At 42.7% G+C, this 27,316-nt stretch overlaps 1 long non-coding RNA gene and 1 pseudogene across 1 annotated transcript in view; both read left to right on the forward strand.

Moving 5' to 3' along the window:
* Positions 1 to 324: 324 nt before the first annotated feature.
* The window catches only part of LOC147450693 (uncharacterized), a 36,455-nt gene continuing 9,463 nt past the window's right edge, over positions 325 to 27,316 (forward strand). Inside the window, exons 1-2 of the long non-coding RNA XR_015189294.1 lie at positions 325 to 555; positions 656 to 748. This is a non-coding gene — a long non-coding RNA (uncharacterized LOC147450693). The remainder of the gene's footprint in view (positions 556 to 655; positions 749 to 27,316) is intronic.
* LOC147450694 (uncharacterized) lies at positions 14,982 to 27,302 on the forward strand (annotated as a pseudogene).

Consider the following 27,316-nt stretch of genomic DNA (forward strand, 5'->3'; position numbering starts at 1 on the left):
CTGTAGCACATGGACATGGTCAAATGGGATCAATGGTGGAGGAGGAAAAGGCGGGGTGCGTCAATCATGGACCGTCGGATTTACCAGTTTGTCCGAATTTACTAATCGGCCTACATTTACAATATGACATACTCGAATCCCCTATATTTCAACGTACGCAGGAGGACGTAGTGGTTAGTGCACATGGCTCGTGGTGGGGAGGTCGGGGGTTCAAGAAATGGGGTGCGGATCGACCCGAATTTACAAGCCTGCCCGAATTTACCAAATGCGCATTGACGGCCTCAACCCTCGATCCCATTTGAGCATGGCCATGTGAGATAGTGTGGAGGTGCGTCACAGCACGTACAGTGTCGGTACGGCCGGCATGCAATTAAAAGCTATCTGAGCCAACTCTCCTCGTGGGTTAAGGTCTCTTGAAATACGACGTTAAAACTCTCTCTCTCTCTCTCTCTCTCTCTCTCTCTGCGTCTCCCACTGCACGGCTGCCATATAAGAAGCGTGCAGAAAAAGTTCCCAGCAGGCCTGCCACTGGAACAACACCCAAGCTTGTCTCTGGTTTGTACCTGCCAATTCACTCATGCGTATATATATATGCTTTGAATGCTGCAAGTCTTAATGCAATTTTCAAATTCTTGTATTAATCGTCATTACACAGGTATTAATCGTCATTGCATCCAGGGGTTGAAGGTTTCTATCAAATAGCACTCAAACAATCCGTCATTTGTCGCATGTAAGACATGCATACAAGGTGAGGATCTCTCTCCCTCGCTCAAGATCGGCTAACATGACGATGGAAGTCTCTTTATAAATCTGTGTTTGGTGCATGCCTCTGTCTGTTAGTGCCTTGTTTCTAAAAGCTTGGAAAGTCTTTTATGTGGTGGAATGGGATGCTGATGCTCCTCTGTGAGACAAGTTGGGTGGCCTTAAACATTCTTGCAACTCTGGATGTTGTACAAATTCTGTTCCTTGTGTTTTGACTCCCCGCCTTTGAACCTCAATTTCTGAGGTATTGAGTCTCCCTGAGACGTATTCTCTTCACACCGGTGTTCAGGGAAAATCATTTTTGCAACCATACACAATTCCTTTTTATGGATTTTCTAGTTTTTGAATAAATCTACATCGTCTTTTTCAAATATTAGATGGAATTTTCCCCTTTCCTCTTCCTATCAAGTGGCATCTTTGAATTGCAAAACGGCACGATTGGAAGTTGAGACAGTTTTCCCAAACACTTCATGATCTAGTGTTTTGGAAAAATAATTTTTCCAAACATACAAAGTTCCTTTTTTTGAATTTGCCAAGAGGAAATTTTAGAAAATTAGGTTTATTTTTTGGGTTTTTACACTATTTTCTTCTATGTTGGGATGGAATTTCTTCTTTTACCCGTGTCCTCAACTAGCATTTTTCAAAATGGAAAATGGCACGATATTAAGCTGAGACACATTTTTCTCGAACACGGACTTCATCGGACTCGAAAGCTACTACAAAGATGCTTTTTGTGCACCCCAAAGCAGTGTTAGAAAAAACCGGGGTCCTATGTATTTTAACTGGTTGAAATCCTAAAATCCCGGTTAGATTTTGAGCTTGCCTTGAAGAAAACCGGGAAATTTTCACAAGTTTTAGTGTATTTACCGGCAAAAGCTTCAAGTTTTCACCTAAAAACTGGGATAATTTCAAGTTTGCCCTTATTTTCTTCGGTTAGAAAAAATGTTTTTTTCTAGCCCTGCTGGCTGAGAGAGAGAGAGAGAGAGAGAGAGAGAGAGAGAGAGAGAGAGAGCTATTAATGTTTTCCAAAGGCTGAAGTTGGCCTACAAGACAAACTATAATATACACGAGTGTGTGTGTCTCCCGTAAAATTAGTGTGGCTTTTGTATTGTATTGGATCTTGTTCATGCCACTTTGGAACATCTATGCTTAGCCTCAAGCACTGTCGATGGCTTGAGGAGCACAAAGATACAAAAGGATGCACATAGAGCCAAGTCAGGCTGTGTTACAGCTGGTAGTTGGAAGCTCATAGTTAGTACTTTTTCGAGTATCTGACTTTGAGTAGTGCTTGTTTCCAATTTTGAGAGATTTTGTGTTTTCCTTTGGAAAGTATCCACTCATTGCTTTCGTAAATGATTTTCTTCGAATTTGGATTTTGCAGGGTTTCTTTCCAAAACTCCAAGGTTTCTTGTTGATTTCCAAGTTTTTTTGACATAACAGAAGTCGACAATCTTTGTACAAACCAAAATGACTTGGTTATTGAACACCTTTCCTCTTAGAATTAGATCATTCTTGAAAGTGCGGATTTTCCAAGTCTTTTGCACCCATTTGCAGATTTTGCCCGCGAAACCTCTCGTGGCCGTAGTCTCTAAACAGATGGAGGGGGACTTCTATTGCTGCTTTACATCTTGAACATAGGTTAGTGCTGAATCTTCTAAGTTTAGCTTTGATCCCCGTTGGTAAAACCCTCCACATCACCTTCCATATGAAAATCTTCATTATTCTAGGCCATGGAGGATCCTATGTATTCTGTGTAACTACTGCCCACTTCATCTCAGGCCATGGATTGTTCCTTTTGAAGTTGATTCGAAACTTTACAGATATTATTAAGTAGAGGCATCAATGTTGTGCACACAATGCTTGTGACTATTAGAAAAGAAAAAGTCCTACCTCCTACAATAGGGAGGTGGCATTAATGGTCGCAAAAAATAGGGGTTGCAGAAAAATGCAAGTTTAGTGTATTTTTAACTTGCTAAAATTGTAAAATGCGCGCTAGAGTCCGAGCTCGTCTTAAAGAAAACCATCCAAGTTTGAGTGTAAATATTGCAAAACGCTTCAAAGATTACCGGAAGAACAAAGAAAGTTTGAAGTGTGGCCTTCATTCTTTGGTTAGAAAAGAGCCTTGGTTGGCATAGCCTCCACCACTTTTAAGATAATTTTAGGAAACATACATTCGTCTCTTTTACTATCTTTAATGTTGGAGCCGGACTTGTACCTCTCCTCAATTGCTAGAAGCTATTTGAAAAAAAGACTAATTTCACAAGGAGGATTTGTTTACCTTTAAGCGTGTGTACACTCACAATGCTTCTCATTTGTTGCAGATGCCATGTAAAGCTATTAGGTGCATGTCAAAAGGTTATTCGCAAGTCTTAAGTTCACTTTGTAGATGCATAAACTATTGTTACTACTAGGCATCATAAAAGATACGGGCAGTTGAGGCTCGATTATCATCGATAGTGCATGGTCTACGTGAGTGCTATACGGAAGTATGGTGGAGAGTCGGCACTGTGTCTCTCCAAAATTTATAAGAAACTGAAGCTGTGCCTTGCACCCTATAATATTGGCATGGTATTCAAGAACAAGATAATGATCTTGAATTTTTCTTTGAGAATTTGGTATTCAAGTCCATGCCATGACCATACAAATTTCTCTCTTGTCCTTGTCACAACCATGTTGGACATGTCCAACAGTCAACATGCTCCAAGAGGCTATATTTTGGATAAAAAGCTTGTTAACAACTTTGTTTGAATTGCTTTAGATAATGAACATGATTTTCTCTTTGACAATTTGGTATTCAAGTCAATGCCATGACCATGTGAATTTCTCTCTTCCTCATCACAGCCATGTTGGGCATATCCTAGAGTCAACATGTTCCAAGAGACTACATGTTAGATCAAAAACTTGTTAGCAACTTTGTCTGTATTGCTTTATTGATAGCTTTGTCAGAGTTGTGTTATTGATAGATTTGACCGTTGACTAAATGTGGATGCCTGACCCAATGCATCCTTTCCACCTGTAACATGTCATATGCTGAGAGTCCTACACCACAAAGTCCTCGAGCAAGATCTTGCTTCCCAGTTTTGGGGGCATGGGATCTTCCCAAGGACAATTCACATTCTTTGCTTCTCCCATAACTTTCTTCTCTCTTTGGCCAAAGAAGTAGATTGTTTTAATGAAGCTCTGTGAAATGAATACGTAGGAGGCTTACGATTTTTATAGGTAATATATCAATGGAGTATGTTGTTTTTTCTCTGGATAAGATTGATTTGCCCTCAATTCAAGCTCTGCTCCTCCCCAGTTCCTTTGTCTCAATAGAAGAGCAAAGATCTATCAGCATCATAGTGTCACACCCAAGACTCTTGACGCCATCAACAGCTAAAGTTAACTCATTCTCTCTATTGGTTGCCTACAAGAGCCATTTTCATCATCCTCTGTGGTTTTAATCTTAAAAATCCCTTTGCCACTTGTTAAAGTTTGATTTATAATAAAGGGATTAGATTCCTCGTTCGAGATCAGCTTCTTTTCATCGGTAGAATATCTTACCCTCTCATATGGTCCATATCCCTCATGGAAAGGCTGATTTTATTCCTAGTCATGGAAACAATCTTAACCCATATCTTATGATCTCTCTTCACAACATATTTGTATTAGCAATCATACGTGTGGCAATTTACGACATGTACAACCTCTTCCTTTCGTTCACGAAAGGCCGCAAGTCGCACAAAGAAGCCATGATCCTTGACACTTGAAACACTAACTCAAGTTGTAGTTGATGCCCTTTTAAAGAGCTAGGCTTTTTATCATCTCGATCCCTCTTGCTCTTCTTTGCATTCATCATTGTGATCGTTGCTTGTACCTCCGTTGTATCTATCCTTGCGATCAACATGCTCTCTAATAGTCCTTAGATCACTATATCCCTGTTGCTCTACGATCCCTTCTATATTTATCCTTTTCGTCATGGTCTCTTCGACCTTATAACATGTCGATTATGTCTACCCTGACCTCCATCATCATGTCGATCTTGTCTATTGCAATCTCTATCATCATCTCTTCTTTGACTTTTGTCCTTATGTTGACTATTGTGTTAACTTTTGCTATCATGTCTACCATCACGATTGCTTCTGTGTTCTGTTCTGTCAACTTGGCCTGATCGTCAAGCTCCTAATGCAAATCTTTTATTCTCCATCTATCATCACAGATAGAAAGTTTCTTACTTTTGTATTTCTCCTTGTTTACAGTCTTGCTTTTAGGGGGAAATTGGAATATCAGCCACATGGGGACAGATGATAACCTCACGGGTTGTAGTTGATAAAAGCTTAGTTGACAAGCCAAAAATGTCGACATCAAGCACAAGTCATCAAGGATCCTGAGTGTTTGGTGCGCATGTGGCTAAGACCCCTCATCAAATTCTCGTGTGCACTGTGACTTGCATGTGGGTAGACCTTCGAAACGCCCCCTCCAGTAGCCCCTCGTTTTTTCCATCCCGCCATGTACCGCTCAACTCCATCTCTTTTCAAATGCTTCTTTTACGTTATCAAGTGTTTATATTTAGTGATGCTTTATTATCGTCATCGTTGGGTGATAATTAATTTAAAGCATTTTGTTTACTACCATGTGGCTGTTGGCCGTGCGATATGAATTGAGAACAATGGCCTAGGTCATGCCAAGCGGCTACCTGTAGGCGCAAGAAAGCGCAAAATCTCATTAGGCTTACCAAGTAAACATAAATTTGGCTTGAAACTCTTTAACATATTTTATTGTTCAAGGTGGTTGTTTAGTATCGTACAACCATTTTTTTGTACTTTACGTATCATATTTAACATATCTATCTACCTTGGTTTGTTAGTCTAGGGTTTTTTTAAGTTTTAGGGTTAGTTTACTGTGGGTTTTTTAGGAGTGAGTTTAGGATTTATCTAGGATTAGCTGAGGGTTGAGGATTGATAGAGACCTAGTTAATTAGAGGTAGAAGTAAGACTCCGATCTTGTTTTGCATAGTTAGTTTAGGGTTAGTGGAAGGTTGATAGAGACCCATGGCTAGTTAATCAAAGGTAGAGGTAGCTAGAGGTACTTGCCTCCAACATAAGTGCTTTAGGGTTAGTTTTGGGTTTAGGGAGACCTAGTTTAGGTTGTAGAGAGCCTCATGGTTGGCAAGCCATTCTCGGCCATAAAAGCGGACCGCTTTGCATTGGGTTGCCATTCATATATGGATGAAAGAAGAGCGGTCAAGGGCATTGGAGTAGGGAAGCTCATATATTGTGGAGGAACCAAAAGCTCATAACTAAACAAAGGAAAATGTGCACAAGTGAAAGGACCCTCTATTGCACCTGTAGGTAATTGCAGTAGCTGCAGAATTGGATGAGCTCGTGGCATGAACGAGGTATGAAATCCTTAGTAGTGGGGTCCAAGGTTTTCTTCTTGAAGGAAGCAGTGATAAGAACATGTTTGATGCTATGTGTGATTAGGGGGTTAACTTCATGGATTAATTGCTAGCTTAAGCATTAGATAGACATGACCATGCACAAAAGTGAGTAATTAGAGGATAATTAATGTAATTTTGTCACTAAAAACTAGTCTCTTTGTGGGAAGTAATGCATAGTGCAACATTAAAATCTTAACCGGGTTTCTTCATTAGCTTTATGATAAGAAATGCTTTATTTAAAGACAACCCTAACTAAAATCTTCGAAGAATCTAGAAGCTAGATCACATAGTACTATGTCATCTGAACCTCACAAAGAGAGAGAGAGAGAGAGAGAGAGAGAGAGAGAGAGAGAGAGAGAGAGAGAGAGAGAGAGAGAGAGAGAGAGAGAGAGAGAGAGAGAGAGAGAGAAGATGAAGAAGATGATTTTGACGTCTTCAAAAGGCCAAAATGACCTATGAGACCAATCCGTTACAAATTGGTGAATTGATACCATGTCTGAGTACAAAAAAAGAGATACTAAATGAATTTGGAAGCGCTACTAGTTGAAAATGTGTTGGGTATGTTGCTAAATTGGCTTTATCTGACAGGAAAAATAATTCTAAATGAATTTATTGGAATTTTAAGTGAGGGTTGGTGAATTGATACCATGTCTGAGTACAAAAAAAGAGATACTAAATGAATTTGGAAGCGCTACTACTTGAAAATGTGTTGGGTATGTTACTAAATTGGCTTTATCTGACAGGAAAAATAATTCTAAATGAATTTATTGGAATTTTAAGTGAGGGTTTTTCTCACTGGAAACATCCGAGTATAGAGTATTCCTAGTACGTTATTCAGAGTAATGACAGGAGCACTGTGAAAGGGATATTTGTAAGGCCACTAGGAAGAGGTACTTCTGATGCGTCACATCGGATGGGTGACAGGGAGCATCGGGAAGAAGTATTCGACCATCCGAGAACGGACATCTTTGATGCGTCATAGGATGGGTGACATAGAGCATCGCGAAGGAGATTGTACCGTCAGTTCGGTAGGAAAGGGCTAGGTGATGGGTATTCCTGATGCGTCACAAGGTGGGTGACGGGTGCATCGGAAAGGGGATATCCATAGTCAAGAGGAAAATCCGAACTGTGTTAGAAAAGCAAGCACTTGAATGAAGATGGGTTCAGAGGAAACTGTGAGGAAAAAATGGATGCTTTCTGAGAAAGCGGGTTGCTTTTCGGGAAAGTGCTTTCCCACGAGGAAGTCTATGTCTGCATTGCATTTGTGCATGTGATTGCATCCAAGGACGCTTGGGTAGTGTTGTGAAAGTTTTGCTTTTAACTATAAGGTTTTATTGAGCTTTTGGGCAGATTCATACCATTTTTAAAGGTGACCGGCTATCCACTTAGTAAGTGGGCAGCTATTAAGTGGGCAGCATATGATTAAATAAAGCAGAAAAAACAAGCCAACGATTTTTCTCTCTTTTTCTGGCATAGAAGAGGGAAAAAAAAAAAAACCGAAAAACGGCCGTGATCTCTACGTGAGCTGCCAATGCTTTGCTATCTTCGCCGTAGCCAGGGAGCTATAAAAGCATCACACGTCCTCTCCCAGAGGGAAGACCAGTTTTCGCAAGGAGGAGATGATGTTGTAGATTTCAGCCGCAAAGAAGACGTTGCCGGTGATGCTCATGGCTGCCCCAAGTGTACCAGACGTCGCCAGGACCCAGTGCGCGAGCTCCCTCGCAAAGAAGTGCCTACAACGTGTTTCCATCGTGACAAGCTATTGTTTTTCTCTGTTTTCAGCTCATAAACGTCGTAGACAGGGCTAATTTACAAGAAGGAACCCATGTGTAGGATTGGAAGAGAGGATTTTTTATGTAGAGATCTCTTCTGGGGAATTTCTTTTCGAGAACCGAGGTGCGTTTCGAGCGTAGAGACTTTGAAGGTAACGATTTTTATGTTATGATCTCTAAGTATTTGTTTATAGGTGCACTTCCCCTAGGTGAGGGAGTAGGAGCAGAGGAAGCCATGAGCCTCTACAGGAGAATAGCGCTCTGAGGAACTAGAGCCAGATCCGGCAAAGGGTTTCGTACTCGAGTTTGGGACGTAGATCCACGGATCTAAGAGTGGTAGACTCTCGAGTTGGGATTTGGAAGTTGAGATTCCCAAGGAAGGACTTTGCGTCCGGGAAAGCAGAATTGTTCTGCGAGAAGAGGACTCTAGAAACAGAGTCGAAAAAGAGTTGCAAGGATGCCATGCCCTGAGTTTGGAAGGTGAGATCCAGAGGTGAGAACCTTGATTCTCAAGGATTTGGAATAAGGAACGAAAGTTCCTTGGAATAGGGTTTTGTCCTAGGAATAGGAAGTTGAGGTTTCCGGGAACCATCGAGTTTTATTCTAGAACGAACGTGGTAATACGTTCGGTTCAAGTGCTTGCATAGACTTCTCCTCAGTAATAAGATACTATTATGGGGGGGGGGGGGGGAACCAGTCCATCTTTTGGTCCCAGTACTGTGTCGATCTCTCTCTCTCTCTATCTATTTCTCTCTATATCCTCTGGCTTCAAAAATTAAGTGATAAATTCTATTTATCCGAGTATATTCTATATTGCTATGCGCTCCCGCTTGTGACAGTGGTATCAAAGCATGGTCTTCTCTCTTTCCCTGGAAAGGACGACTTTGGGAAGATACGGGAAGAAGCCATGACAAGCCAAGAGAGAAGTAAGTAGGCGGAAACCGAAGTCCTATAGGAAAAGCTTGCCGTGTTGGAAAAATTTTTCTCTTTGCAAGAAGTCGCCACAAGACTTTAGATTCTCTGAGAAGGTGACAAGAGCATGATGCTCAAGAACCTAGAGAATCCAAGGAGCAGAATGCTCAAGATCCTTCAGAATCCTGACAATATCTTTGAACATCAATCCAGAATCATAGTCAAGAATCCCGTCATTCCGGGAAGGATATGAAGGTCTTTAGACTCAGAACACTGCGGTCAAGTTTGATACTTTTGACGGAAGGGAAGATGTCTCGAAAGCTACCGCTTTAATTCGATAGTTTGAAGTTGCCTTTGCAAATGGCAATTTCTCATAAGCGTCGAAGGTGAGGCATGTGACCAAACACCTCAAGGGGGATTGCAAGTACTTGGTGGTATACCAAAGCTCTGCAAGGAACTTACAACAAGACTTGAATTCAATTCAAGTTTGAATTTTTCGACATTTTTTTTTCCCTCTACGCTTTGAGGAAGGCATCTAAGAAGATTGGGATCGGTTTGCCCATTAGGAAAATTCAACGAAGGACTTTTGTCCGAATTATGTAGACGCATTTGCCAGATACTGTAGCAGTTGGTGGAGTCAGCAATAAAAGCTGAAAGTGTACACCTTAGTGTACATAGAATCTAATCCCCGCAGTGGGACGGGAACCATTGAACACAGAAACATCAAATTTTTGTTATTTCTTCTCAACGGATATGTGGCTATCCGAAGAATGTTTGGAATAAGGGAATTCAAATTGACTCTTGAGATTTTGAACAGAAGACTCTCAAACTTTAACTGACAGGGTAGGTCTTTGATCAAAGTTAAATCTTTGAGGAATTCATAAACTGCGTATTTCTTTTATACACGAGATATGCATGTCTCTAACCAGGACAATCACTTTCGAGTATTTATGAGAGTAGGATGAAGTTGGAACATTGTACTATGAGATGTATTGGTTTGCTAACCATCCAGAAGGTCAATGATTGATCTGGTATCCGGTACTTCTCAAACTGATTACCTCCTACTGTGGGTAGGAAATTATGAAGGAACTATTGTGAGCTTTCAAGCAAAGAAAAGCTTTCATTAAGCTTGAGTACTCTTTAAGCCCACATCGCCTACCCGGTGAGGGAAGATATGGTAGTGCTTTTCGCACAAGTGAAGGAATACTCTCTTTATGAGGGAAGAAGCAAGAGATGGCCTTGGCCTATGCCCGTAGAATTCCACATTTGAAATCCAAGTTTATTTGATGAGCGGGTTTTGCTCTAAGATCGAGCCAAGGAATTGTCAAGTTGAGCGTCTGCGCTCTTAAGAATCTTACGAAGGGAAGGTAATTTCCCAAGTTCACCGAAACTCTAAGACAACTTAAGAATTACGTACACCTTTGGGTACATGGATAACACACGAAGATGCAGACCTATGCCAAGGAACTGGACGGGAGTTTTTTTATACTCTCTTGAGTGCCTTTTTGCGCGCAAGGATATTCCAACCCGAGAATCTCTATTTGAGATGTGTTTGGTAGAAGGAATTTGAGTTTCTCTACGGAGAAGAGGTTTTTTGATGGTCGTTGATCATTGAGTACGCTATGTGCTTTTACCATTACATTAGCAACTTTTGGTTGCGGTATATGTTTCTCCATGAGCAGGTCAAGTAGCATTTATATGTTGCTTGAATAAATTGAACTATAATGTTCGTAAGAGTATAACTCGCCAACCATTTTAAAATGGTAAGAATTACCTTAACCACATATGGGAGAACATCATTGAGATCTACAGTGGGTTTGCCCTTAAGCGGGCCGAGTTTGAACTTATGTTCATAAAATGGTATGGCTATAATTTTTATCTGCCTAAGATTTTGTGAGCAGTCTTAGATGCTTGCTAAGTGAAAAATTCTTGATGATTTGCGTAAGAAATAGACGCAAGTAGGTGTAAAGAAAACACTGCAGGTGGTAACAACCCACTGGAGGAAAAACGCGGAAAGACATGTAGCAATGCACAAGGAATCTTCGGATTGGAACCGTCCGCCTACGTTGAGCGACGGCCCGGAACAAGAACCTTCTTTAACACTAGAATGGTAACAGGACACTTTTATGTCCTTGGACACTTTTGTGTCCTATTAAGTGACCATTTTGCTTGAATTATTTGAAGAGTATGAAAATGAATTTGTAGGTGCTATATATCCACAAAGTTGCCTTATGAGCTGAAAAAAACTTAGCATTTTTTTTGGAGTATCGATCTCACCATTAACCTTACTCTTGCACAACATTTTTGAACCTAAACTGTGTGAATAAACGGGTCCTGCTTTTGGCTTTTTTTCAATTTTTAGCAACTATACCACTCTAAACTTCATGTTTGTGAGGTTTAGATGGCTAGAGGTTAGGCCTTCATGGTTCTCAACATGTTTTGATGCTTGTAGGGAGAGCTAAGTGTTAAAATTGAAAGTTATGACCAATTTACAAGAATTGCATAATCCTGTTTTTTTGGCCAAAATTAACACTTTTATGATTTTTTTGGTGGTTTTCTTGATATCCAAATTCAATTTTGATTGTGTAAGTGTAATGTATAACATAAAGCTAATCTTCCTTGAGTTTTGGGGAACCTAATATGCTATATAGCATAGTATATGATGATGGTTGAGTTTTTTGATTGCTGAAGAATACGATACATTTTAGAGTAGCAAGTATAACTTTCTCAATAATGCTAGTTTCTTAGGCCAATTGTGTGTATTTTGTCGGGTAGTAACCATATCTAATCATAGACTACAAACTTGGCTAGATATTGAGTAGTTTCTATGGGTTTCTAGAGGTCATAATGCTAAACCCAGTTTTTTCATGTTTGTTGTATTTAGCACTTTATCATTGCCCCCAAGGTTCCAATTGTAAGAGATCCATTATCCTTTTGACATGCTCCATGGCTCCTTTTGAATCCAAAGGCCCAAAGGGAACCAAGAAAACGTGTATATAGTATCTGTATTGAGCGTGACTATAGAAACTTTGATGATAGGTCCGCAGAATGACAAAAATGCAACTTTTTTGTACCTATTTTTTTGCCCACAAAAAAAATTAGTGAGGTAAAAGCAACCATATGCTTAGGTCACCAACCCATTGAAGTTAACGGGGCACAAAAATCCCCACTCTTATTTATATGCAATCAACCGTAAGAAATTGCTCTTTTGGGTAAAATGCATTGGTCCATCAACTTTGGAGGCTTGTAGTGAGCAAGGGATGAGAAAAAATACAAGTTTCTCATTTTTTCCATATGTACTAGTTATTGAACTATAAGCTCATGAAAGGATTTTTCAAAATGAGTGGATCTACTATGGTTTTGGAATTTTTTCCCAAAACCCTGAAAGGACACTTTTATGTCCTGTTAGGTTACCATTTTAGTGTTAAGGTGATCGCAAACTCTCTTTGTGGAAGAAAGACGTCGAGATTAATACTCTATGATTTGGGCATTCCCTATGTGGGAGGACACAAGAGGTTTAATACCCTCTCGACTAGCAACGCAGGATTATGCGCAAGGACAAATGCTTAGATTGATTTCTAGGAAGATTATTCTTCTCGAATTTGAGAAGACGGAATCAAGTTAACAGAGTCTCAGATAAGGAAACTTTGGATCTGGAGGAAAAACGTGGAAAGATGTGCGGCAATGCACAGGGGATCTTCGGATCAGAACAATTGGCTTACCCAAAGCAAAGGCCCAGAATAAGAACTTACTTTGGTAAGATGGCACACTTTGTTTGCCACATGAAGATTCACATGAGCTTAATGCTCTCGACATGCCCTATGTTGAAGAGCACAAGAGGTTTAATATCCTCAGGACTAATAGCGCAAGGTTATGCGCAAGGAAAGAGACCTAGATTGATTTTGAGGAGGATTATTTTCTCGGGATTGAGAAGGTGGAATTGAGTTAACAGATTCTCGGAAAGACGGGAATGACGAGTTCTTACATGGCTCGTAAGTTTAATAAATGGTGAATGATATCCTTGAGGTACTAGAGGAAGGACATGAACCGGTGAGGTAAGTATTGAATTATTGAGTTTTTGTTTAATTTAATTTTTAAGTTCTCTCCTAAGAAAGGACTAGTTCAACTCACCATTGAGCAAGACTTGGAATTTTTCCGGTTTCTCCCCGGCAGTTCAGTTGGATCTCTATAGTTGAGGACAACTGTTTATAAATGAGAGGGATGTTGCTAAATTGGCTTTATGCGACAGGAAAAATAATTCTGAATGAATTATTGGAATTTTAAGTGAGGGTTTTCTCATTGGAGACATTTGAGTATAGAGTATTCCTAGTGTGTCATTCATAGTAATGACAGGAGCACTGTGAAAGGGATATCTGTAAAACCACGAGGAACAGGTACTTCTGATGCGTCACATTGGATGGGTGACAGGGAGCATCGGGAAGAAGTATTCGACCATCCGAGAACGGACATCTCTGATGCGTCATAGGATGGGTGACATAGAGCTTTGGGAAGGAGATTGTACCGTAAGTTTGGTAGGAAAGGACTAGGTGATGGGTATTCCTGATGCGTCACAAGGTGGGTGACGAGTGCATCAGAAAGGGGATATCCATAGTTAACAGGAAATTCCGAACTGTGTTAGAATTGTGCACAAGGAAAAGCAAGCACTTGGATGAAGATGGGCTCAGAGGAAACTTTGAGGAAAAAATGGATGCTTTCTGAGAAAGCGGGTTGCTTTTCGAGAAAGCAGATGCTTTCCCGCAAGGAAGTCTATGTCTGCATTGCAACTGTGCATGTGGATTGCATCCAGGGATTCCTGAGAAGTGTTGTGAAAGTTTTGTTTTTAACTTATAAGGTTTTATTGAGTTTTTGGGCAAATTCAGACCATTTTTAAAGGTGACCGACCGCCCACTTAATAAGTGGGCAGCCTATCTAACTATTATACTGGAGAAAAGCTTTCGTGAAAAGTGCCATGTGGCAGTTTGAGGAGGGACGAGAGGCTACGTAGAACTCACAATTTTTAAGATTTCAACCGATGTCCTAATCTGCAATGCGCACCTTCTCTAACTTTCAAATCAAATTTGCTGCTACGCATCGCCGTCTCCATTTTCAAGTAAGCTTTTTGATCTGTGTGTGTATGTGTGTGTGGAATTGTTTGCGATTGCGGCTGGTCTTAAAGTCAATTTTTGTAAATCAAAGCTTTTGCCACTTCGTTCTTGTGATTGGCATGCTCTGTTGTGGCCAGTAGAGATTGTTCTTCCGAATGTAATCACCAGGCATTTGGGTTATCCAATTGGATGGAATGTTACACGCAGAAAGTGGATTGGTTTATGAACCGCTTGAATGTTGAATTGCATTACTTGAAGCTTTCTACTTGGTCATTGCATGTTCGCATGCGAATTGTTCAAAGTATCCTCATGGCATATGTTCAGTTATTTTTGCCATTGTTGCATTGGCCTCGCCATTGTCTTGATTCTCTCATGTCGGCCATTTTGTCTCATTTGTGGTGAACGCATGCTCACAAAAAAGGTTTGCGTCTGATGTCAATGGCAAAACTTTGTACACCAAAGCGCTTTGGTGGTCTGAATATTTTGGACCTGCGTAGGCATGTCCTTGCTAGGAAGGCTATGCTTTTGCCTACACTTACGCAACAATCTCAGCCTTGGACTCTTATGTTCGCACACATGAGTCAGCATGTGGTTACATCATCATTTGGTCCCTGACAATCATCCATTTGGGAGGCAGTATTTGGTAAGATGGATGGTCATATTCTTGGATGCCCACTTTCTTCCATCTTGCTTTCTGCGTGGAAACAGGTTACGATTCATCTATCATAGAATGCTCGGAGGGAAGGAAATTCACTTCGCGTGGAGAGCCTCCATTGGAGCCGGGCTTTTTCTCTTACTTTGGTCGACCGCTCGCCTCGCCAGGCGTATTTCCTCTCTTGCCGTGGCATTTGAGTGGTTGAGGATGTGGTGGATGCAGCTTGTTTCACTTTCGAGTTTCCATTTGCCGCTCACCGCTTTGGATTGGGCATGCACTATCTCCAGTTTTGGAGAAAATTACAGCAAATGTTGATAGGTTTTTTACCCGTTTTACCTTTGGCTGATGGTAATCGCATGTCTGACTGGAAGCTTGGGGAAATGCCTTTTCAAGATATTTCTGTCGGCTGGGCTATGCTCTTCTTCTGTCTCATCCATGGCTTGCTGATCATTGCAATGCTATTTGGCACATGCATAAATCAGATATTTGGTGGCGAAGGCTTATATCTACATTATGGGAAAGCCATTTGCCGTTGAAGGAGCGATTGTTTCTTTGGCGGTGTTTACTTGGTGTGCTCCCTGTGGGTACCTTTCTTAGGATGCGCCGTATATGCCCTTCATCATGTGTCTGTTGCTTATCTGCCGAGGAGGATGTTTGTCACCTCTTGTGGGATTGCTGTGTTACTCGAGATTTCCTTCGTCGAGTATCTGCGTGTATGCAGCTACGTTTTCCCAGGACGGTCTTCCATAAGCGGTTTTGGGTTTTTGGTATCTTCTCACCGGCGTTGCAGTGCTTTGCAGTCTTCTTCATGTGGGTCAGGTTTTGGGCGTACCGGAGCCTGTGGCGACAGCGTATTGGCTATATGTTCCATCGCATTCATACAAATCCCTTGCCTTTCTTCAAGCTTTCCCTTAGGCAGTCTTTGCGGTTCGCCTTGGAAGTTGGTGATATCACGGCAGAGATACATCAGCTTTCTTATGAATGCTTTTAGCTATTTTGTACAGCCGAACACTTTTGTGTTCCTTTTCTTGTACATCTTTTTGGTGGGTTTTCCTCTCTTTGAGGTTTCCCATAGATAGATAAATCAAATTGATTTACAAAAAAAAAAACTGTGTGTGTGTGTGCCGATCGCTGTCACTCGGTTGGTGTCGACGTAGTGCTGGTCTTCTCACATACAAGGGCCGCCATGCATAACACAAAGAGTGAGCGTACACCAACTGCAACCTGCAGTACGACAATTTTCCTATCTCCTGATCTTGCCAATCCATCACGCAGGCGGCAACAAGATGCATTAACGAGCCAAAGATCTCCGTCTTGCAAGGGCTGGTCTGAGTCATTCGGCTGGCATGGGGCCCCACTGTAGTGCTGGTCTTCTCACGGACAAGGGCCGCCATTGTGGTGGGGGTCTTCCAAAAGAGTGAACCTAGAGCTGCTGCAATCGGCAGTGTAGCAATTGTCCTTGTACCTCCTACTCTCATCAATCCATGCAATAGTGAGCCTAGAGCCACTGCAACCTCCAGTGCGGCAATTGTCTCGTTTCCTGCTCTGGCCAAACCATCTTGTGCAGGTGGCAACCGCTGTGAAGGACCTTCTGGATGTTCTGGAACAGGTTGGTCAGATTGTGGAGGCACTGGTTATGCTGAACATGCCCTCAAAGGCGGACTGGTGAATTTTTCTGCATGAGATTGAGGCCGTAGTAGAGGGAATATTACCGATAGAAGTCTCGAAGGTTTCGGCGTGGATCAAGAAGGCGGCCAAGTGTGCAAGAATATGGCTGCATTGGGTAGGGAGATGAGCTTCACGACAGTTCAGATTTCTGAGCTCCAATATGAAATCTGGATGCAAGGCTTGATGTGGGATATGGCTCGAAGCCAGGAAGACAGGCTGGCGGTGATTCAACCTGCGGACATTATCAATTACTATTTAGAGATGGCAACAAAGATGGATATGCAGACTACAAGGATGTTGATATGGCTTCTCAACATAGTGCGTAGCTAGAATGCGCCACTTGTACGAGTACCTTCTAACACCCACGGAGCTCATAGGTGCATAGCCGCTGGGTATGGATATCGTGGGCACCTTTCTCATCGAGCAGCAAGCTCACACGATGGTGAGGATTGGGAGTTCGAGATCCCTATGCAAGGTGGCATGTCCATCTTGCATCCGGATTCGGCACCTATAGATGCACTTTGTGCAAGAGGAGGCGAGGGGTGGCGGTGAGATTATCCACCAGTCTGCCATCGGCCATACGGGGACCTTTTACATCCTCCCGCAGTTTTTGCATAGCCCCTCCCGTTGCAGGGCGTCACTATCTTCCAACACAGCAGAAGAGACGAGGTGATGACCTTTTAGGCCGCTCAACCACCATTACGCATACCGTTGGAGAAGCCGCTCTAATGAACGAGCTCTTGGAAGAGTTTGCCAATACGTTCATGCAGATGACACCCTTCACTCACTGGAGGCTTGGTCTCTTGCCGCTTGCTGAACTGACAAAATTCAAAGAACCAAATATTAAAAAAAAGCCTAATCATCGGTGTCTATATTAGGTGCACGAGTTATGCAACGTACGATTGTGCGTGTAGAGAATGTGCAGGTAAGAGCAAACGTTTCTTGGTGGCCTCTCTCTCTCTCTCTCTCTCTGTCTCTGTGTGTGTGTGGGGGTACGACGTGTACCCATGATCAGGCTCAATATCTAGGGTGTAGCAAACTCGGCTGCAGAGTACCTACAATGCGAATCTGTACCATATCTTAATTTTGAAAACGGCATCTTGCACAAGTTGTTTGCTATTCGAAAGCTTTTGATCGATGATAAGCTCGAGACCATGTCCGTCTTTAACATTTAATATGAGAGGTGGCTAAAGAGAAGCACAGATCTTCAAATGCAAGGAAGATTTTAAAGGTTGATCATTGGGCTGCGCAGGCCAAGACGGCCGTACAAGGAATTAGTACAATGCAAGCCCAAGCTAATTAAAAGTGCATAGCCAAGACTTGGAGTGCAAGAAGACCACCATCATTGTCGTTGATGGCCGCTCGACATTCTCATGAACACCCACATGTGATTGCACGTTGCATGACAATTGCTTGGAGGGCACGAGCAAGAAAAAAGCAGCAATGAGCAAGTTTGTCTTGCTACCGGGACGAGGCCGTGCTCCCCAAACTCTATGATTTCAAGCTAGACAGTGGCTGATGTTAAGTGAAGGCTAAAGGATTGGTAATCTTCTCTCCCTCTTTGATGTTAAGTGAAGGCTAAAGGATTGCTAATCTCTCTCTCTCTCTCTCTCTCTCTCTCTCAAGTCCACTGGTAAGAATATACTAAAACGTATCCACATTCTTACACACATTAGTAGCTGGTATATCATATAAACACAAATACAACAACTCATGTCCATTATCCAAACATGAAATAGATGGTGCATGTAAAACGAAAGCAAAAAATTGTAAGTAATTGCTTTTAGTAAGCATGTGTGAGAGAGAAATCAAATAAAATGTTATATTAAACGTATTCAAAAGGCTAAAATTACCGATGACAACAAAAGCTACATCCCAGTAGAGTCTAATACTCTCTTTAGAAAGCAATGAAAATAGAAATTGAGAAGAAAATATAATGTTTAGGTCTGTCATATATCAAGGGACAGGTGGGAGGGAGTAACAGAGTAATTATGGTGAACAAGGTAGGGGAGATGAAAGCTAGAGACTATTATCATATACATCAGTACATCAATTCACGGGGGGAGGGGGGTATAGGTGGAAGAAGCTCAAGGTGTACAATTGCTCATCTCAAGACAATGAGAGAGAGAGAGAGAGAGAGGTGCCTCAAATTTCCAGCACAAGGGTCTTTCTTTCCTTGTTTGAAGGCACCTCTTGGAGTGTAGTTATTGCAAGTTATGGTTAAATGTAGGCACTTTTGGGATGTTTTCAGTGTGCATAGAGCCATGACCTCTCCCCACATGTGATCACCTTCACTTGCATTTTGAAGACATGTGACACAATACAAGAAGTTAAGATTAATATGCGGGTATAGTTGAAAAGTAGCATCTAGCTTGGTGAATCTTTGGTCTACATATTGGCCAAGTGTGGCTTGAATAGAGATACTATGTTTCTCTTCTCAGCCCGAAGGATGAATCACATACTATATATATACATCATGGTGCACTGCAAGACTGAGCTATGCAAGTACACATTCTGATCCATATGATTAAGGCTTGGAGAGCAAGCTCAGAGATAGAAAAAGAGAGGGAGAGGGAGAGGGAGAGGGAGAGGAAACAAGAGATATAATACTATTTTGCTGCCATGGGCAGCAGGTTATGTACTAGTGATTAAATAAAGCAGTAAAAACCAACCAGCGATTTTTCTCTCTTTTTTTGGTAGAAGAGGAGAAAAAAGAAACGAAAAGAAAAAAGAAAAAAAGAAAAAGAAAAACAGCCGCGATCTCTACGCAAGCAGCCAATGCTCTGCTATCTTTGCCGTGGCCAGGGAGCTATAAAAGCATCACACGCCCTCTCCCAGAGGGAAGACCAGTTTTCGCAAGGAGGAGAGGATGTTGCAGATTTCAGCCGCAAAGAAGACGTTGCCGGTGATGCCCATGGCTGCCCCAAGTGTACCAAACGTTGCCAGGACCCAATGCGCGAGTTCCCTCGCGAAGAAGTGCCTACGGAGCGTGTTTCCATCGCGACAAGCTGCTGTTTTTCTCTGTTTTCAGCCCATAAACGTCGTTGACGGGGCTGATTTACAAGAGGAACCTGTGTGTAGGATTGGAAGAGAGGATTTTTTATGTAGAGATCTCTTTCGGGGAATTGCTTTTCGAGAACCGAGCTGCATTTCGAGCATAGAGACTTTGAAGGCAACGAGTTTCATGTTATGATCTCGAAGTATTTGTTTGCAGGTGTACTTCCCCTAGGTGAGAGAGTAGGAGTAGAGGAAGGCATAAGACTCTAAAGGAGAAAAGCGCTCTGAGGAACTGGAGCCAGATCAGCCCAAGGGTTTCATACCCAAGTTTGGGACGTAGATCCACAGATCCGAGAGTGGTAAGACTCTCGAGTTGGGATTCGGAAGTGGAGATTCCCAAGGAAGGACTTCGCGTCCGGGAAAGCAGAGTTGTTCTGCGGGAAGAGGACTCTGGAAACAGAATCGAAAAAGAGTTGCAGGGATGCCATGCCCTGAGTCTGGAAGGTGAGATCCAGAGGTGAGAACCTTGATTCTCAAGGATTTGGAATAAGGAACGAAAGTTCCTTGGAATAGGGTTCTGCCCTAGGAATAGGAAGCCGAGGCTTTTGGGAACCATCAAGTCTTATTCTAGAACGAACGTGGTAATACGTTCGGTTTAAGTGCTTGTATAGACTTCTCTTGAGTAATAAGATACTATTACGTGGGGGACCAGCCCATCTTCTGGTCCCAGTATTGTGTCGATCTTCTCACACTCTTATCTCTCTCTCTATCTACTTCTCTCTATATCCTCTGGCTTCAATAATTAAGTGATAAATTCTATTTATCCGAGTCTATTCTATATTGCTATGCGCTCCCATTTGTGACAGGGTATGTGTGATCACTGACACACTGGTTGCTCAATACAAGAGGGTGATATAATGGGTGATAAATCCATCCTAATTTGCACTCTGGATGTCGATATATTATGGCTCAAATCCTCTATTGTAGTCTGTGGATGTTGTGAAGCACCTCTCTTCAATTGTGGGTGTCTCGATTTCCCTAGCTCCAATGCTTGGTCAATGAAAGTACAGTGGGTGTGAGTATGAGTTGAGCTTTGCAATGGTGACTGCTCCTCTATCTGTTCAGTGCATGGTGTGAAGAAATCAATAATGTGTCTTTGGGATTGTCTCTCTCCAGATCCTCAATAAACCATCTGTGTGTGTGTAACTCAAGTAGATATAGTCCAAGACATCTCTAGTCTTGATAGCTCATGACTTTGGAGAAGGGTTCGAAGCCTTCTCTAAATAGAGAGTGAAAGCGACCCCATATCTTGTAATACACTGTGCACTGACATATATAATGCATCTCCTTCTATAGCTTTGTATGGCATAGGTGGCATATCTTGCTAGCTGTTGGTATCCCTCTGAATCTACTAGTCTCAATCTCAAGGTGGTATGAAGATGTCCGTATTTGATCAATGGCACACCGTAACCCATGAGATAGATGTGTATCCACATACCCCTGAGATAGACGTGTATCCATATACTTGGGTCGAATCACAAACCCATCTCTTGTGAGTTGGTGGAGAAGATTTTCTCTATAAAAAGCCATCTTTGTGTCCAGCTCGTGTGTTGGCTCTATCCATGTCCTCCTAGTGTCCAATTCGGTCGTGTCCAGGCGAATGAGTCTAGTAATCTCCACTTGTGTAAGAGACAGTGATGGTGAATTAAGGAAGTACTGGAGAAAGGTGGCTAGCTGTCCATGTTGAAGCAAAACTCAAGTATTATAGCGATCTCCACTCAACAAATCTAAATCCATACCCATGTCCAAATAAAAACATCGTTTTCTTGATTGGCGACCAATGTAGTAACTCTTCTTTAGTCCTCATCACCTTTTTTGTACTTTGATCCAATGCTCGAAAAAACCATTTTCTTGGCAATCTTTTTAAAGGGCAAAGTAGTCAAACAACTCGGATTTATGCCAAAATTTTGGGGTAGTCTCTGGGATCTAAAATTGAAGTGCCCAATTTTGGCCTTGAAAATCAAGGTCAAATGGAATTTCAAACAGGATTTCATTTCCAATTGAGAAATTTAGACTACGAACAGGGATATGTGAGCATTGCTTTGATATGCTGACCCTTCTATGGATACAAATTTGTTGAGGCGTGCATCATGTCCCAATATACAGCTCACAAGTGATGAGTATTCTAGCTTTTAATCTCAAATCAATATCTCACCGTTTTAAATGCATGAACATATATAATGACCTACTACATTAATTTTATAAGAGGTGCACATTTCTGTTTTTTTCAACCTAATACGATAGTGTGCATGCCAAGAATACGATTTTCTTCACCAAAAGATATTTATCTCAAAGCTCTCATATAATTTTCCCGCTTTGAACATATCTCCAATACTTCTTACTCGCCATTCCCAGCTTTCATACAACTTGTTACCAAAAGATATTTATCTCAAAGCTCTCATATAATTTTGTCGCTGTGAATATATATCTAATACTTCATACTCGCCTTAGGGGATAGAATGCAATCATTAGGACCCATTAAACGTTGTGTGTTTGCAAGATGTGTTGCTTAAGCAATCGTATAAATAAAAGCAACGAGGCAGCTTGCAAGAATAGTCATTGTATAAAGAAATAAACAAGGTATCTAGAGTCACCTAAAAAGATCTGTGACGCTAGAGCAAGGCTGTTCACGTTCCACGCATGGGATAACTTTTATGTTCTATGTGAGTGCGTTTTGAAATAGGCTTGAACACTCCAAGCCGCGAATCTACCACAACACACGTGAGAAAACTGAAAGAACTGAACAAACCTGAGAAAGAGTGTTGGAAATAGGGTTGCAGGGAAATACACACATCTTGGAGAAGACAAAGAAGCACAAGGCACACAACAGAGAGTAGTATTACTTAGTGTGCAATGGAAAGATAAGTCAGCCCTAGAGTGATGGACGTATATACAATGCACGGGGAAAAAAACCTCCTAGTGAGGGAAAAAATATGCCCCGGCGGTATTAAGCGTGTGCACACACACCACTACCACATATGTATGGTAGCAAATCCCCCGAGTGATGCAGTGAATGGGAGTTGGTACATAGAGTATAGGGAAGTGCCATGCCTTGAGGAGACGATCAATCCATAAAGAGGAGTAAGCCCAAAGCTTTGCGGAAAGTGTTGAACTTCTCACAAGACAATGCCTTTGTGAAAAGATCTGCAAGTTTGTTGTGTGTTAGGCACATAAGCCAAGCTAAATACTGCTCACTCTCCACCTCCTCTCTGCATACTTGAAAGACTCTCTTCCCCCTTGGAATGCCATGAACTCACCCCACCTCTATCTCTAGTCTGTGTGATGATACTCTGAGTTGACCAATTGCCATTTGTGAGCTGTGTAGCATGTCGGTGTCCATATAACGTGGTTGTTGTATGAACCTGTCCTCGAGTATGGTAAGAAAATGATCTCTGTAGCGTGACATCTTCCCTTGAAGGGGAGATGTGATCCAAGTCTGTCCAATATATAGTTGCCAGAGATCTTGTCGGAGCACTATGTTTCTCTTACTACGAAGAGATGAACTTGGGGTGAGTCGGGGTCATATTGGAACGATGGTAAGCTCTCAAGATCAAGGCCATATGTGCAGAACCATATTGTAACCTGGGCGTACCAAGCTCTGTCATATCTAGACTTCGTTATCTGTATGTATGACTCGAGTGCTCGTCGTGTGAGTCTATCAGTTGGGAGCTCTTTCACTCCTTGGATAAAGCAGATTGTCTAAAAGAGTGGCCCCACTACCATGGGGGGGCTGGTTGTAGCAAGCTTTGCCTTGATGATGTCCTGTGGCATTGTGGTGCTTGCCCACTAGCTATTTGCCAACTTGGGTGCCCATACTGCTGCCGCATACATCAGGGCTGGGGCGACTAATGTATCTACTATCAAATAGCCATCCCTTTGTGCAAGGCTCGTGAAAGTGTGCATGATGACATCTCCGCTCTTAACATGGCTAAAGCTGCATATCCTCGGATGAGTGTGTCAGTGGCGGCTTGTGCCATGGATAAGGGGCCTTGTCTGCTAGTGAAGGTGACTCCCATATAGACGTAGGAGGTGATCACCACTACTGGACCTCTTGTTGCTGTAAATTTGGCTACTCATAGGACGTATGTGGAGGTGTGTGTGTGTGGGGGGGGGGGGGAATTGGGCAATCCTTACACTTTACCCTTGATGTTGGGGACATATCCTTGGATATCCTACAACTCTACTATGTGTGCTTTTGATACCTTCCCCGCTCAGAACACCTCTATGTTTTGCTTTGTATTTGATCTTTTGGATGGGTTTTCCTCACGTTGAGGTTTCCCATTTGTAATTAATCCAAGATTTACAAAAAAGGTGGAGAGAGAGAGAGAGAGAGAGAGAGAGAGAGAGAGAGAGAGAGAGAGAGAGAGAGAGAGAGAGAGAGAGAGAGAGAGAGAGGAAAAGACCAGTGTCTGTGGTTGCATTGTTCCTCAGTGTCCTCAAATAAAAATAAGAGAAGAGATTTTAAACATCATAGAAACGATCTCAAGAGACAGTTTCCTCTTCTTATTCATAAACACACTCATCAGAAAAGACATACTAACGGCGTAAGAACAATCCCAAGAGACCCCAAAGATCTATTTGACAAGCCTTGAACTCAAGATCAAAGCTATTACAGTTTTCTCTTCTTATTCAAAAAGACATACTAACGGCGTAAATACAATCCCAAGAGACCTCAAAGATATATTTGACAAGCCTTGAACTCAAAATCAATGCTCAAGAGGAAACTTGGATAACCAATCTACCACACTCTGGTGATCGAAAGGTTATTTGAGTTTCCTTTTTTTATTTACACACTCATACCCATTAGAGAGAGCAAGAAACAAGAAGAAAGGAAACTGGCCATGCTTGGTTTGCCTTGTCCAAGGAAGTTTCCGACTATTAGTTTTTGCAGAACTCCTAAAAATGGACCACATAAAGAAAGAGTGCTAATCTAATGAGCAAGATGTTTGTTTTGTTATGTCCGCAATTCACAAAATGGTACGTTGGTGACCTACAAAAAATGTAAAGGAAACAATTAAGCTCTCTGGATAGCAAAGATTTTGGCTAACACATGGAACATATACAGTGTCTATTGAAGTGCAATACAAAAGTAGACGGAGAGTTAAAACAATTTTTTCTAAAATTATGTTATCCACCCTCCCACATTGGCATGGGAATAAAGAGCGAAGTGACAAATGTAAAAGTGTTGTTGGTTCTATGTTGTGAGCTTGCTCCCTTTGTCCACATACTTGTTTCATTGTGGTCCTTGAAACGAGCTCGACTGGGAGAACAGAGTTTTGCTTCACAAGGTCTATTCAAGCTCGATAGAACATAATATACACAGCAAAGGCTTTCAAACGATTTCAGTTTGAAACCTAATAAAGAGGGTATTATATATATAAAGAGGGTAGTTTGTTGCACTTACAACAAGAGAGGAAGTTGGAGAGAGATTGATTGAGAGAAACAAGACACCTTGGAAATCATAATGTCTTCTCCGGGATGCATTTACTTTATCCCATCTTAGCCTTGCTCACGTCCTTCTCCTCTAGACGGGGCTAGGGGGTTACCCTTAGCACTATCTCACACGGGCATGGGTAGGAGGGGATCAATGGCCCACGCCTAGTTCTTGGAGCGCGGGCATCATGGGCCGTCGATCTTGCGGCGTGCCCGAGTTTACAAAACTGACCCGAAGTTACAATGTGGTGGCTTCATCATAGAAGAAATGAATTTACCAATGCTTTCAACAAGCACGCACAGGTGAGGTGGTTAAGGTGATAGGCTTGCAGAGGGGGCATCTTGGATTCAAGTCCGGGGGAGGAGATGGGGGGGAAGGGGACGCTCGAATTTACAAGTTTTGCTGCACCCGAGTTTACCTATTTTCACAAAGCGCATTGGATGGCTCAGATTGTACCCGATCTCCGAAATGGCCGTGGGACACTGATCCCCTCTTGCCCATGCCCGTGTGAGATAGTGAGGAGGGTTGGTTATTGGAATATTTGAAGGTAGTACGTGAGTTCAGCAGAAAGGCTTTTTTAGCCTCATGTTTTATTCATTTTTAAAATATAGAAGGGTACAACAGAAAATGGTATTTTATCTTTTGTGAATTATCTGCAGATTTGTTGTGTGCAAGCCCCCAAGGAAACGTGTATATATGAAGCTACTCTATGTATAGTTCTACGTCTTCCTCTATTATTTGTGTGCTAGCTTTGTGTACATGTGCACATATTACATACATTTGATGTTAAGAAGATTTTAGGTATTTCCGTGATGAATCATGTATGATGTCGAATGAATGGTATTTTAATGTTGTCCAAAGAGGGGTGTTACAAATCGTCGCCAAAGACATTGTGCTTATGCTCTCTAGCTGCTAGGTGCAGCGGAACGATTGTTTGCGCTTTGCTCAAGATGAGTGCTCCGAACGTGCATAGATATTTAGAAAGACCACAAGACAACCCTGAACGTGCATAGTGATCCACTAAGCCCTGCCTGACACAATAATCTCTCTGCCCACAATGGCCTGCTGCAAAGAATCCGCAATAGTCATACATATCCCGCCATGGATACCTCTAGGTCCAAAAGCAACTGGCCAAAAAGTATCATATCGTCCATGCAAAAGGTGACCACAACGTCTAATGCGGCTCTCACATAGATGATACTCCTGTAGCATAAGAAGGTCTATCTCTCCTCCCACAAGGCATCGTTGAAGCTCCTGACAAAGTCGGCCCCTCTGACGTTGAAACTGGGGCCCACTTAATCCCTGAACGTTCCATGAGACGATCCTCATGGGGAGCGAGAGAGAACAGATGCTGTCGCAGCAGCTAAACGTGCCATCTTCGAGGTTAGCTTGGATGGGAGTAATCTGTATCCGAGCGTCCTCGAGATAAGCGTGATTGCAAAGAGTGCCTAGCCCAAGCCCAAGTAGACCGAGCCGGGCGTAAAGCAACCTCCTCTGTCCAAGAGTCCTCATGTATGTGTACATAGCAGGGCGGGCACTGCGTATCAGCAAAAACGTGAACCACAATGTGTCTACATCCTACTGCGTCTAGAGGTGTCACAACAAACTTGGCCAATGGCCAAAGAGTCTGAAGCATGTCTGTAACCCCTAGGTCTCCCATGTGATGAGAGAACTCTAGGGCATGTGTCTGAAGCCACTCCAATACCGAGTCTAAAGTCCACTCAGTCTGGTCCCTGCCGCACAGGGGAAAAGAGAAGCCAACCGTTGAGTCCAAGGTCTCTATCCCCCTAGCTGCAAGGAACAGAACATGAACCTTGAAGCAGCTTGCCTCAAGGTCTGGTGAGGAGTCACCGAGAAACCGCGTAAAGTCGTAGGCAAAGAAGTCCCAGTGACGCCGAATGTCGAAGCTCGTCAGACCACGAGGGACTGTTGCAAAGGGAGACTTCTGTACTAGAAGAGGGGGTCGCAAGAGAGGCTGACCCTCTCTCGCCAAGCGACTCGTGGCAAAGGCGCTGCAAAGAAATCTCCTAGCAGCCGAGGATGGCCCTGCCTCCTTGGTCGATTGTGGGATTGGAGCGGGAGGGGGGGGGGGGGGGGTAGGGGGAGGGGGGGCGAGGGGTATCGGCAAAAGTAGGAGGGCGAGGTGGAGGGAGCAGGAGGCGGAGGGGGGGTTGAAGAGGAGGGGGGGGGGAACTCGGGTGGAGGGGGGGCTGTCGAGGTCGAGGTCGAGGTCGAGGTTGAGGTTGAGGTGGAGGTTGGAGCAGGGGCCTTATCTTGTTGCTGCAGAGGGTCGAAACGGTTCCCTGTGGGAACCCACTCCTGCTGGGCAGGAGCCTGAGGGCCACTCTTAGTGTCCGGCTGGGGCGGTGGCTTCTATCGACGTCAACCACAAACCTGCTGTGAGACCTCCTTTGCTTGAGCCCCAGGCTCGGAGGGTGGCTCTTTGTCTGCGTACTCTGTGACTCTACCTGTTGCTGCTGGCCAGCCTTTGAGGGCTGGTGCTGGGCCTGTGGAGTAGGTCGGGGTCTCCTT

Source organism: Adiantum capillus-veneris, chromosome 9 (genome assembly GCF_014529385.1).
Source record: "Adiantum capillus-veneris isolate H3 chromosome 9, ASM1452938v2, whole genome shotgun sequence".
Lineage (NCBI taxonomy): Eukaryota > Viridiplantae > Streptophyta > Polypodiopsida > Polypodiales > Pteridaceae > Adiantum > Adiantum capillus-veneris.